Genomic DNA, 12414 nt, shown 5'->3' on the forward strand with positions numbered 1-12414 from the left:
CTGGCTAGTAGCCTTCCCGACGACGACCGACGACATCAACACCGCTGGTCTGGTTGCTCCAGACTGGCCCTTGCTCCCTTCCAAAAGAGGAGCACCCCGGACCCTCCTGGTCCACTCCAGACGCCATTTTGAGTCCACCGCGTGGGCTTGAATTTGCCAAGACTTGTTGCCCCAATCCTGGGTCAAGCGACGGTGCAGCAGCAACCATCGTGGGACAGCTCGCACCTCCATCCTGGTCGCCGACAACGCCTCCTGGTCCGTGAGACTGCAGAGCCCAGCGTCGCCCACTCACCTGGTCGAGGTGACTTCAGCCGGTGCCATCCTGGTGCCCACCTAATCACTGGCTAGTGATTCAGAACTTGGTCCCCTCTGCTTACAGGTGTCTTCCATCTTCGATCCAGGCTTGGATCCATCCGAATCTCTTCACTGGTCGCCTGCCAGCAACAACTTCTTTCAGGCTCCTGGTTCGTCAACGAGGGTTTCCGACGACACTTGAACCCTATGCAGCCGCAGCCCCTGGGCTAGGTAAACCGAGTACTCCGGTGCTCCAGCGTAGAACAACTCTCTAAGTACCTAGATCCACTTTTGTTTTTGACCTACCTAGTCGGGTTCGCCCGAGAACACTAACTGTGCATTTACTAGTAACCATAGACTTTGTCCCGCATCCCGCGTGAGAGTGCACACTCTGCACCCGAGTCCCCTAGGCCTCCTGCTAGTAATCTGAAGGTTCAGTAGTCCAGTCCTAGCGATTCCAAAGCCTATTAGTTCAGTGCTTACCTGCTAGTAATTTCGCATTCCATTTTTGTAGTATATGGTTTCCCGTGCCCCTCGGGCATTTGTGTAATTGTGCAACTTAAAGTATTTTCGTAAGAGTTTTGTTGTGTGCTTAGTACCCTGTCCTCATAAAGAGTACAGGGCTGTTGTGATCTAAATAAATACACTGTTTATTTTCATAACACTTGTGTGGTGTCCTTTCACTTGGTGTTCAAGGGGTATATGTGATGGTATAACAGCTGGCTTAACACGCCCTCTAGAGTCTAGCCTAAAGACTGCTCTTGTCCATGCTACTAGGATAGCTGGTCTATCGGTTGACTTACAACCAATCATCAATAAGGGTTGTCTGGACTGATACATAGTGATCACTAGAATAGTGAACACTGAATATCAGGCCAACTTCTCACAGACGATGTCTTCGTCTTCGTTGACGATGTCGTCGGCATACTTCCCGTGGACGCTGCAGTCGTCGAGCTCTTCTTTGACGACGACGGAGCTTTCGTCGTCGACGAGCCCGTCGACTGGACCAATTGAATCTTCATTTTCGTCGTCCACGGAGCCACCGTCGACAAAGTCTTCGTCGTAGAGGACTTGGAACTCCTCTCTGAAGAGTGTGACGAGGGTCTCTTGAAGGCTGGGTCTGTCTTCTCACCCTTAGGAGGCGAAACCAGTTCTGCCTTGCCCGACCCACTGTGGTGGGGGGAACCTCCTGAACCCCGGCCATCAGACTCCCTGGGGGTCTTCTTTGAAGCCTTTGAGGGGCGCCCAATAGAGGAAGATGGGGAACCTCTACCCCTTTTCACTGACCTTCTTGAGGAAGCACAGGACGCCGATTCCTCCTCATCACTGGAAACTCCATGTTTCCTTTCCTTCTGCCTCTGCAACCATGTAAGAAGCCTTCCAGCACGATCCCTCAAGGTCTTGGTGGAGAGAATGCGGCAAATCTTACAGTCCTCTGCCTTGTGATCTGGATACAGGCAGTAGATGCAATCCTTGTGTTTGTCTTCCACAAACAGCCTTTTCTTCCCACAGGTGGAACAGGGCTTGAAAAGGGCTTTCTTCTTTTCAACCTCAGACATCTTGATGAAGAAAGAGTTTCCTGAAGAAATCTGAAGAAAACCCTGAAGAAATAACTGTTGAAATGAGTTTGAAAGAGTAGAAATAGAGCAGAGCTCAATGGAGACTCCCTAGCACAACGTGCGGTAGAAAATCTGAGGTTCTGAGGTTCCTTCAGGAAGGTTCTAAGGGTGAGGCTCTTCTGATTGGCTGACGCCTAGAGTTTGGTCTCTTTTTACAAAAAAGAGGCTGATATGTTACAAAAGGGAATGAGGCCTAGGCCTTTCCTTTCTCTTTTGTACCTACTACTATGATATTTTTTATTACCGAGACTCCCAGTCCGACGACGGAGAATGATACAAAGCATGGGAATCTATGAAAGTTCCAATACTGGGGCAACTGGGATTTCCCCTGGTTCTTACTTGGGACCACTGAGGGGTTTGAACCCTCTGTTGAGCCCCTCTCCCCCTGTTGGTCTTGAAGCGGCGTTTGAATTATTTTTTCTTCTCCAAATCCACCGCTTTCACTGTATCTAGTTCCGTCTTCATTCGGGTCATCTCTTCATCAGCATGTTCCCCAAAGAGAGCGGAACCCGAAAAGGGGAGATTAAGGATGCGATGCTGAGCATCCGGCTTCAGACCTGTAAGGCGCAACTAGGCCGACCGTCTGGCACAAACCCCATGTGAATAGGAATGCGCCGCAAGTACTGCACCATCCGCAGCCGTGCTTATCATCTGATTCGCCACCAGACATCCTTCTGTCACAGTCTCTTCAAAATCCTGCTGGTCTTCCTTTGGCAGTTTGGATTTGAACCTTTCCATGGAGTCCCATAAGGCTTTGTCGACCCAGAAGCGCAGCCGCACTAGAAACCTTAAGAGTGGATGCAGCTGAGTTGCAAAGCTTGCGACCCCAGGAGTCTTGAGATTTGCTGTCCTTGTCTGGTGGGACTGAAGAGGAACCAGCGACTGCGTGCGTCTTCCTCGCCGCTGCCACAATTACAGAGTCTGCTGGACGGTAAGATTTAACAAAAACCGGGTCAGAAGAGGCTGGTTTGTATTTTTTCTGAATGCGGGCTGGCACCGCTCTGATAGCCGCTGGAGTTAGGAAAACCTCTTTGACACGATCCATAATCCCCGGGACTAAAGGCAGCAGTGGACGGGAGATGGCTTTCTTGTGTAAAGTCTCAAAAATGACTGTCGTTGTTACCAGAGGGACAGACATTTCAATGTTCAGTTTCAGTGGTCCTCTTTGCAGGACATCCAGATACGTGCCAATGTCATCCACTGGGGAGGATCTGGACGTAGGACTGTCCGTCAACGTAGGGGAGTAGTCCCTCTTGGACGACCTGGTAGAAGAGGTAGATGAAGTAGACGGAGTTCGTCGACGTCTACAGTCAGCACTGTGCCTCCGCTCCCGTGATCTTTTTGAGCGCTCCTCCCGTCTAGGAGAGCGAGATCTGATCCGATCTTCTGACCGAGGTCTTCTTCTGGGAGATCGGGATCTTCTGGGAGATCTGGCTGGTGTTCTCACAGGTGATTTGCGCCTGGGAGGACTACGCTTGTCCATCTCCTCTACCAGATTCTGAAGAGGAGACCTGTGTTGTGGGCTGGCATATTCTTGCATACGTTTGGTAGCCCCAGAATTTCTCAAATGGTCCAAAGACTTGTACCATCTAGGTGACAGTCTGACTTGCTCAGCCGAAGGATCTGGCCGACGCTTAGGAGATCTGCGCACAGGACTTCTGGACCTTGAAGATTCAGTTGAGGAGCCAGAGGACCGTGAAGAGGAATGACTGGAAGCAGACTCCGTTACCATGATCACATCTGTATGCCTCGACGTCGAGCGTTCTTCCCTCGCCGCCGAACGCCTTCGGGGAGTCGGCGGGTCAAACAATCTCGACTTCGAATGTCTAAGTGAGGATCTATGGTCTCTCGACGTCGAGCGGCGATGACCAGTCGTCGACGGAGCTCTCTGCCTCGACGTCGAACGGTGATGACCGGCCGTCGACTGAGTTCTCTGTCCCGACGTCGAACGGCGATGACCAGCCGTCAACGGAGTCTTCTGTCTCGACGTCGAGTGCCTGTGCGACAATGGCGGAGGGGTATTGGGCACCCTCGACGCTAAGCGTCGACGAGACACTGACGCAGACTGCGTCCTCGACACCGATCGACGAGTTACTGTCGACGGCGGTGGAGTTTTGGTCCTCGACGCCGAACGCCGCTTCTTGGACGACGGCGGAGGGGTCACACTTCTCGACACCGGTCGTCGCCTGGATGACGACGGCGGAGTCACCTCCCTCGATGCCGACCGTCGCCCGGTTGACGGCGGCGGAGTCACATCTCTCGACGCCGATCGTCGCCCGGTTGACGACGGCGGAGGGGATCTCGACGGCGGAATTGGACGCCAAACGATCCACCGGTGGTTCTTTCCTCAGCGCCAAGCCTGATGCTGAGGCTGAAGGGATGGAAGACCTGTGTTTTGAAGGGGTTTTAGACTTCTTGGAACCCTTCTTCCCCGGAGACCTTCCTCTGGATGACCTATGAGCCAAGCCATAGATGCAAATTCTCTCCCTGTCTTTGAGAGACCTTCCTGACAGGTGCTCGCAGTGAGGACATGTGCCTGGATCATGTTCTTCAGGCAGACACAGGATACAAACATCGTGGTTGTCTGATTTTGCTTTCTTGTTACCACAAGAAGGACACTTATCAAAAAGCGAAGGCATTTTCACTGAAAATGCCCAGTAAACTAACTTAAAAAAGGCAGCTCCTTACTTGACAAGATGAAAAATGTCAAAGTAAGTGAAAAAAGTTGTTCAAAGTGAGCAATTTTCTGTCAGAAAACAGAAAATTAGTGGAGCTGTGTAACCAGGATCCTTCCTGAAGGAGCCGGAAAGAACAACTGACCTGTCACCCCTGGGGCATGATGGGATACAGGGGTTCATGAGTGCCTTAAAGGCACGGTGTCAGTTTATTGCTATTCTGCTACAGGTTAGCTTTTCAGTCTTTTTAGACTGTGTGTTTGCAATGCAGCCTGGGAGCTTCCTATGCTTCCAGTGAGTTATGAGAATTTCTGCTGTTTTCTGAGCATTAAAACAGTTTCTTAACAATCTTTGGTGTTGTTTCTCATGTTTCTAATGATTATTCATGTATGGTGGAAATTCTTCACAGCATATTTCAGCTCTGATGTTATTTGGCTGCTATTGTTTATATATATATATATATATATATATATATATATATATATATATATATATATATACAATAGCACTAAATAAACATGTGCTTATATATATATATATATATATATATATATATATATATATATATATATATATATATATATATATATATATATATATATATATATATATATATATATATGTGGGGCACATATAATATAGTGTTTCCGGGGTACCGCACATGGGCGGGAATATTCTAATGCTTATGCTATTGATCAGGATCCCCTGGAAGAGAACTACAACTTTGACACATCAGTCAACATCCAGAACTTGGTTGTCGAGACACAGTTAGATGTCAAGGTATAATTCTGCTGCTGTGAAGAGAACAACGAACGGGTTTTTGTGAATGAAATCTTGCAGACTCCCCTCAGAATCAGATTCCAAGTACTCCAGAACTTACTACCCTTCCAGGCAGGTTATTTCAGATATGATACCAGATTCTCCTTCTCCACGACCTACGCCACCTTCACCCCTTCTTCAGGTACCTATAGAGTCTCCCCAGCAAATTGTAAATCCAGCAGTAATTCCGGTAGCATGTCCACCAGCAATACATTCTCGACGATCAGTCTCCTGCACCAATGGCAACAATGCACTCTAGATGTTGATCACGTCATGTCAGATGTCATCATAGGTTTTTGTTCTAGACCAAGGTCCAGGTCTTCACTGCTGTAAGAAATGCGTTTATTACTTGAGAAAGGTGGGAGTCTCACTCAAAAAATAAAAACAATCCTTGTCAGTGTGAGCCACAAAAGTCACTAAATAAACATGTGCTTAAGCCTCTGGTAGCTTAGCACAAAAGTAGTCAAGTTTAACTTCGGAATCAATGTGTATAGTATGTATGCAGCACTCAAACACTTCTAAAGTTAAAACAGAACACAAGAAAAATATCAAACCAATCAGTAAAGAGCAAGAGGTCTGATGTTTTAAGTTTAAGAAAAAATAGCACCAACTGCAAAGATATGGTTGGGCCTGACAGGGCAAAGTCACAAGTTCACTGTGATGGAGTGCCGTTTGTGTACAGGACCAGGTGCAGTCCGCTGGGAGTTTCAAGTTTTATCCTTGGTACGGGGACTGCATGGTGCTGTAATGTGAGGGTCAGCGTTGGATTCAGTGAAGCAGTGATCAGGAGCTATGTGGTGCTGCAATGGGAGGTCCTGCGTTGGTCTGTGCCACACTGCATCAGTTCCAGTGAAGCTATCGATTAGGAGGTGCAAGGTGCTACAAAGCGAAGTCCTGTGTCAGCATGGGCCTCTCTGTGTCAGTTCCAGTGACGATGCTGATCAGGAACTGTGAGATACTGGGATGTGAGGCCAGAGTCGGTTTACGCTGTTCTGTGTAGGATCCAGTGATAGCTTTAGTTGCATTGGGAAGAGTACACTGTGACTCCAGCCAAGGGTCTAGGATCTTGAGAACAGCACATGGGGGAAGGAGGGGGTTGGAATAGCTCCCAAAGAGTCTAGCAGCAGAGACCAGGACGGGTCAAATTGGTCTGCTGGGAAGCAGGAGAAGCCTCTGGAAGCTTGGGTCTCTGTAATTCAAACAGGAGGTCCGTTCTAAGTTCTGAGGCAGCTACTTTTATACCCAGTGCCTGCTTGTGTGCGGGGGGTCACTCTTTTTGTCTAACCCTTAACTGGTTCTGGTCAGTTCCCCTCCCTGAGTTTGGCTCCAAACTGTCTAGGTTAAAGGGCAGGCAGACCCAGGTCAGAACTACATTTGCAAGGGCAAGCAGATTCAGAAGTCAGGAAGGGGGTGGGCATAGCCTCAGACCACACTTTGAAGCTCAGTTAGGGCTGAGTATAATCCCCAGGTCATCCTGATCAGGAGAATAACACCCTGCCCCCCACCCAAGGCCCTTTCGTCTCCTGTGTGGATGAAATCGGCATCACAAAACAGGAGGCCCATTTACAGTCATTTACAGTCATGTGACCTTAGACCCCGCCAGAAAGGCACATTTAGCTTAGGGAGAAAAATGTCAACTTTCTAAATGTGGCATTTTCAGAATTGTACCCTAAAATAAAACTTTACAATTAAAGAGGATTGATTTTAAATTACAATTCAAATGACTGGAAGAAGTATTTCTCTATTTGCTCCCAAACTGAAGTTATCACTTATTAAGTGTAATAAGGTAACCCAATGTTAGTCAATGAGAAGTTTGTCTTGATACAATGAAAAACTACTTTGGGATTTTTTCACATTTAGGACATGTAAAACTTAAGTGTGCATATACTACATTTTTCTAAATCATACACCCTGTCCTATGAGCATTTCGAGCATACCTTAGGGTGACCTACAAATATTAAAAGGAAAGTTTAGGCTTGGCAAAAGTTTCTTTTTCCAGGTCAACATGCCTGTCTTTACCCTGCTCCTCAATAGAACAGTCTAGCCCAAACTGCCAAACCAGGTCCTCCCTAGACCGGTTTTCCAGTAACACCCCTCATCAGCCAGGCTAGCTTGAATCCAGTGGCACAGCAAACAAAGGACCCACGTCTGGGCATACCCATCCCACTTAGGGCGAAAAGTGCTGTTGTAGAAGGAGAGCACAATTTACCACTGGTTAGCTTGAGTAAAATGTCCAGAAAGCCAGCAAAAAAAGATTTCAGCAAAAACAGGGTTGTAAAGGCAAAAAGTCAAGGGAGAATACCATGCCAAAGGTGTCAGGTCTAACGTGTACGAACCCCAGCAAAAGCAGGGAAAACTAACCAACCTCGTAGGAGTTCTCATTGCTGAGGCAGAAAAACCTGGAAAGACTATCAGCATTGGTGTGGTCAGTCTCAGAGAGATATTCCATCATAAAGTTCATTCCTTGTAGGGAGACTGACCACCTCAACACTTTTGGGTTCTCATACCACATGTGCATTAGACATCTCAGGGGTCTTTGATCTTTCTGAACTCACAAGCGAGTCCCAAACAAGTAGGGTTTCAACTTCTTTAGGGCTCAGCCTACTGCAAAATCCTACCTGTCTATTGCACTCCATCTCCGTTCCCTAGGAATTAACCTCCAGCTGTTGAAGGCTATAGAATGGTCCAAGCCCTCATCATTCAGCTGTGAGAGAACAGCCCAATGTCATAGTCTAATGCATTCATTTGCACGATGAATTCTTTGGAGAAATCCAGTTCTTAGGGTACTGGTGATGTGCACATAGCCTCCGTTAAGGAGTTGAATGCTTTCAGACACACCACTGTCTAGAGCACCTTTTTCAGGAGCATTTTAGAAGTCCGCTCTGATATGGGGCAACAATAGGGCAATATATTTTAACAAATCTCCTATAATATCAAGTAAGTCTAAGTCAATTTCCTAGGGACTCCAGAAAATCATATCACCCACCTAAACAAGCCACAAGAGGAAGAAGAGGGCTGAATGACCTGAATAGGAGGTGATCACACTGGGACAAAACCTGTAAACCCGTAACACCCTGCTATCCCAGAGGTTAGCCTTGGACTCCAGTAACTGTGCCCCCTTCCCCTGATCACAAATAGTCACCCACAGCTTGAGCACCGATGGAGAGACGTCAGAACATCTTCTGCTTCTTATGCCCTCTGCTTCCAGTCAAGCTAGATCAAATTCTGGGTGCCAGGAAGGGTGTGCACGTCATTTATTTTGATGGATCCTATAAGCATCTTTAGACAATGTTTGAGCTTGGTAATAAGAGCACATACTACTCTCTTAAACAAAATCTATTCTCTGTATACCATTGATCTTATTAATCATAGAGGAACCTTCTAACATACTAACAGATTTGGAAAAAGAGATTACAGAAACTACAGAGGAATTGACCAAAAGCATGACAAAAGAGGAATGGGACGCATTTATCACAGATATCAATCAGCAATTGGATAAACACAGCAATGAAATTAATGACCGCAAGATAAGAAAATTCCGTTGTGACACCTTGAATTACAAACTGGGCGAAGTTTACACCTGGGCAGAAGTTTATGCCCAAAGGAGGAGGAGCCGTCCATGTATCCAGAACACAGACACTTCTTCCACAGATAGTGACGCATCAAATCGTCCACGTAGACCACAACCCAACAACCTGGTAGAACACAAGATTCAACGCCCAGTACATCAGCTAGAACTGACACCACTCAAATAAATATCGCAAGCACTGATTTTTTAGAACAGGCCACAGAACAAGACGACCCAGGAGGAGCAAGGCAAAAAGAACCACCACAAACAAGAAGCGTGACGCTTCCCAAGAAAAACAAGAAGAAACCCAACCAGAGAGACAACTAATCATTAACATTTCGGAACACAATTTCTCTCAACAGGAGATTAACTTATTACAAAAAGGCACTTCTTTCGTACCAGCAAACAGATCTAACTACTGGAATTAGAAGTAAGCATATTTAAACTTACAAGAAAGTTGAGGTTGAGGAATTTTTTCGAAAATATACTACCTCCCCAAGAAGACAAGGACCCTAACCCACTAATGGGATTAAAAACAACCAGTTCAGAGCAGGCTCCTGTGAGCCATAAAACCATTGATTTGTTCGAACAACTGATCAAACAAGAACTACTTAAAATCAACTATAAAAAAGTAACACAAAAACGTTACACAAAAAGATCGTGATAAATTAAAAGCCACAGCCAACAATAAAAACATCAAATGCATAAAAGCAAACAAGGGCGGTGCCCTGGACGTTATGAACTCAGACATGTATAACCAAAAACTCAAAGATCTCATATCAGATGAGACTACTTACTCCAAACTGATGGGTAATCCCACACAACAAAGTACTCTAAAGGACATTGTGGACAAGGCGTTGTGACAAGGTATCATAAATCAAAAAACAAAAAACTTTATGATTAAACAAAACCCTAGGAGTCCAATAATTTATGCAGTACCCAAGATTCATAAACATCCCACTGAGCCTCCAGTACGTCCTATAGTATCTACACGCGGAAGCATCCACGAACCCATCGGACAATATCTTGACAGACATCTACAACCCACAGTTCAATCCTTGACCAGTTATATTAAGGACACCACAGATTTTGCATTCTTGCATGAGTACCGCAACCAGACATGGGTTATTACACAAAACAATACGTATACAGTAAAGAAAAATAAAGTATGTACAAAAATGTGAATGCAAGGATGGTACTTTATTTTTCTTTACTGTATACGTATTGTTTTGTGTAATAACCCATGTCTGGTTGCGGTACTCTGACAACATGATTGTAATTCTTTTGATGTTTTCTTGCCGCTATCATCTCTGTTATGATTAATAAATAAAATATGATTTGAAATCAAAAAAAAAAGGACACCACAGATTTTTTTGCGCAAATTGGAAAATGTCAATATAGACACAGAGGAGGATCTATGGCTATGTACAGCCGATGTGAGTTCTTTATATACTGCAATCCCCACTTAGAGGGGCTAGAGGCCATGGAACAAGCCATCTTGAAATTGGATCTAGAAGAATACATGCAACTGTTCTTAATGGAACTTGTAGTCTTCACCCTATACCACAGCTACTTCAAGCACGAAAATGACTGGTTCTTGCAACTAGTGGGCACGAGCATGGGAAATTGCACAGCCCCAGTATATGCTAATATATACATGGGAGAATACGAAAAAAGAAACATCTTGTCAAATACAGATCGGAATAAGCACATAAAAATGTATGCTCTTTATATCGACAACCTATTCATCCAGTGGAAAGAATCTAGAGAGAGCTTAGAACAAGCTTTAACGACCTTAAATTCGGTCAATGAACGCATCCAGCTTACATGGACAATAGATCGCAAACAAATCAACTACTTGGATGTTTCAATAGAGCTACATGACAACCGAATTTCAACTGACATGCATCGTAAACCTACTGACCGCAACAACATTTTGCATTATTCAAGTTTCCATCAAGGATCACTGAAAAAGCATTTACCAAAATCTCAAATGTTAAGGGTTAAACGCATTACCTCAGACCCCATCAAAGCAACGGCGCGTCTAGAAGAAATGGCGAATAGATTCCACGAGAGAGGCTACCCTGACCATTTGATAAATTCAGCTAAGACACAGGTACAAGCGATGAACCGTACTGACCTTTTACAACCCAGAACCAAACGCAAAAGTGACAGGACAGTCTAGTGTCTAGGTTTTCAAATGTAAGTCTCAGGTTCAAAGACATCGTATTAAAGCATTGGCCAATGTTGCAACATGAAACAGATTTTAAAGGCATGTTTGATCATCCACCACTATTCGCCTACACGCGAGGTAGAAACTTGGGAGAAATTCTACAACAAACACAAGTCACAGAAACCACTTCGCGGGGAACTAGACCATGCTCTAATTGCAACAATTGCAATAATATTATCCCAGGCAACAAGGTAATGCACCCAATGAAGGGTCAAGAAATCACTTTACAAGTAACAGCTACTTGTGATACAAACAACTTTGTGTACTTACTGAAATGTCCTTGCGGAAAAGTATACATAGGCAAGACTGAGCGTAAAATAAAAATACGACTTAATGAACATAAGTCAAGCATAAGAACAAAGAATCCAAAAACATCAGTAGCAACACATTTCAAAGAAATGAACCACAATATTTCTCAGCTTAAATTCGTGGTTCTTGAAGTGATCAATAAAGTTGAAGGAAGAGACAACCACAAACACTTACTCCGCAGAGAGAACTATTGGATTTATAGACTTAACAGCACTAAGCCCAATGGACTCAATGATCGTATTGAGTTTTCATGTTATCTATGATACTGATGAATTTATTAATGATGAGCCCTTAAAAGCCGGTCGGCTTACACAGTTCTGTACATTTTTTCCTGATCATTAGCACATATTTACTTTTACCTGGTCAAATGACTGGCATTGTTAGAATTAACTTTGAACCACCACTGTACCGTTTTTTACACTGTATTGTTATTATTGGTTTTCACATTTCAGTAACTTTATTGGCAACATTGCACACATACACCACATAGTCCTCCTGTAGTCCGTTTTCACTTTTTGCGCTTGATTAGCACCACGACATACTTTTGCTCGTTCACTTTTCGGTTTTAGTCCGTTGTTGATATCGTTAAACAGACCTCAACCTCGTTTTACAAACTCGCGTTATCTTGCTCGCAAACTAAGCACAAACCGAGCACCGAATGGAGTTTTCTGAGCCAGCGCCCGCGGCTTCGTATTTTAGACTCTACAAGTGAGTATAGCGGTTCACTCTCTTGCTCGTTTTGGACGATCGGGCCACCACCCGTCAGATTGCCTTAATGTATGGCGTTTCACTTTGTTTTACTGCTCGTAATTTTTCTTTCACAGATCGGGCGCACTTCAACACGTAAGAGCTGTCCACACGAGTAAGTCAGATTTAATTAATAGAAACCCCTTAGCT

The 12414-nt window shown here is 45.0% G+C and overlaps 1 protein-coding gene across 1 annotated transcript in view; it reads right to left on the reverse strand.

The window, feature by feature from the left end:
* CHD2 (chromodomain helicase DNA binding protein 2) overlaps positions 1 to 12414 on the reverse strand; it is a 1340517-nt gene that overhangs the window by 661728 nt on the left and 666375 nt on the right. The gene's annotated exons all lie outside the window — the stretch shown is intronic.

The sequence above is a fragment of the Lissotriton vulgaris genome, chromosome 2_1, assembly GCF_964263255.1.
Source record: "Lissotriton vulgaris chromosome 2_1, aLisVul1.2, whole genome shotgun sequence".
Lineage (NCBI taxonomy): Eukaryota > Metazoa > Chordata > Amphibia > Caudata > Salamandridae > Lissotriton > Lissotriton vulgaris.